This window comes from Humulus lupulus, chromosome 5 (genome assembly GCF_963169125.1).
Source record: "Humulus lupulus chromosome 5, drHumLupu1.1, whole genome shotgun sequence".
Classification (NCBI taxonomy): Eukaryota; Viridiplantae; Streptophyta; class Magnoliopsida; order Rosales; family Cannabaceae; genus Humulus; species Humulus lupulus.
In genome coordinates, this window is record NC_084797.1 from 178,956,441 (window position 1) to 178,958,669 (window position 2,229).

Sequence of the window (2,229 nt, forward strand, 5' to 3'; positions counted from 1 at the left end):
TGAGGTACAAGGGTCACATCTATGTTCCGATGGACACTGTTATCAGACAGAAGAGTCTGGATGAATCTCATACTACTCCTTACTCTTTGCATCCAGGCACCATGAAGATATATCAAGATGTGAGATCGCTGTATTGGTGGCCTGTGATGAAGAGGGATGTGACCGAATATGTGGCTAAGTGCTTGACATGTCAACAGGTCAAGGTTGAGGATCAGAGAGCAGCAGGGCTATTACAGCCTCTGGACTTCCCATAGTTTAAATGGGAGGACATCACGATGGATTTCGTGGTAGGGTTACCCATGTCTGTGGGTCAACATGATTTGTTGTGGGTAATCGTGGATGATACACCAAATCAGCTCACTTCTTACCAGTGAGGATAACTTATACAGTTGACCAGTACACAAATCTCTATGTGAGAGAGATTGTGCACCTTCATGGGGTGCCGAGGTCGATCATGTCAAATTGGGACCCCACATTTACTTCCAAGTTTCGGGAAGTGTGCAGGGGCCATGGGTACACAGTTGAAGTTCAGTACTGCTTATCATCCTCAGACAAATGGACAATTTGAGAGAACCATATAGATATTAGATGTCATGTTGCGATCATATGTGCTGGACTTTGGTGGGTCCTGGAGTAAGTATTTGCCGTTCATACATTTTTCCTACAATAACAGCTATCAGTCGACCATTAGGGTGGCTCTTTTTGAAATTTTGTATGGTAGGAAATTCAGGTCTCCCATTCATTGGGATGAGACAGGGGAAATGACATACTTGGGTCTCGAAGCAGTTCAGAGGAACAATGAGGCTATTGAGAAGATCAGAGCTCGGATGCTCGCTTCACAAAGTAGACCGAAAATTTATGTTGATCCCAAATGTAGGAACGTGGAGTTCCAAGAGGGAGACTATGTCTTCCTTAGAGTCTCACCATGGAAAGGAATGAGGAGATTTGGGAAGAAGGGCAAGCTGAGCCCTAGATTTGTAGGTCCATTTGAGATCCTGGAGAGGATTGGTCAGATGGCCTATCGGTTGGCCTTACCATCGACACTATCAGTTGTACACAATGTATTTCATATTTTGACTCTTCGGAAATATGTGTCAGACGTGACTCATGTGTTAAGTTACAAGGATATGGAGCTTAAGGCAAATCTCTCCTATGAGGAACAGCCAATTCAGATACTATACAGGAAGGACAAGGTCCTGAGGAACAAAACTATACCTTTGGTTAAGGTATTATGGAGGACCAACAAGGTTGAGGAAGCAACCTGGGAGCTGGAGCCAGATATACAAAGTCAGTTTCCCAAGTTATTCAGGTAAAATTTCAAGGACTAAATTCCTGTAAGGAGGGGATAGTTGTAACGTCCCAAATTCCCTACTATGGCTTAGTGCCTGGACTAGGGGGCCAAGAGGGCAATAATTGGTTTAATGTGTTACTATGTGATTATGTACGTTGTATTATTATATGGCTGTATTTTCATGCATGTGGGGCCGTTTCTTATAAGAAGGGCATTTTCGTAATTTTGGTCTGTTGAGGGCATATTTGTATATATATGTGCATGTATGTGATATATAGGTGAGACAACATTATCATGTGGATATATTTGAGTTACTCGGCATGAGGCGACCTAGGAAGCAAGTTAACGGTTTAGTCATAATGGGGTTAAATGCAGGGCTCGGGGTGAGCCAGGGGTAATTTGGTACTTAGTACATTACCGGGATTGAACGGGTAATGGGAAATTATTTCGTGATAATTGAGGACATTGGGAATAATAGGAATTGCGAGACTTAATTATGATTAACGAGGTAGGTGGCAAATAACAAAACTGTCCTTGAGGGGCTTTGAGAGAAAAGGTTGGTCCTAGGGGTACATTGGTCATTTTTCCCTTAAAGGTTAGATAGACTTAGCCAAAGGAAGGCTGTAGAATGAACCAAAGGAAATAGGGCACACCCTCTCTCTCTCGGACACACTCTTTTTCTCATTTCTTCATTGATTTTCTTGAGGAAGGCTTGGAGTTTAAGAGAATTCAAGCTAAGTTTGAGCTAGGTTCTTGATTGGGTAAAGCTAACAGGCAATTCAGTGATTGAGGTAATGATTCTAAGCTTAAATTCTAAAGTTATTCCTTTATTTTTATGTTGTTCAAAATCTTGAAAGCTTGGTTATGGAATTGGGTTTTTGGTAGTGTTTGAGTGTTTTAAAGCTTGGGTTTTGCTGCTGGTTTGTTGATTTTGGGAT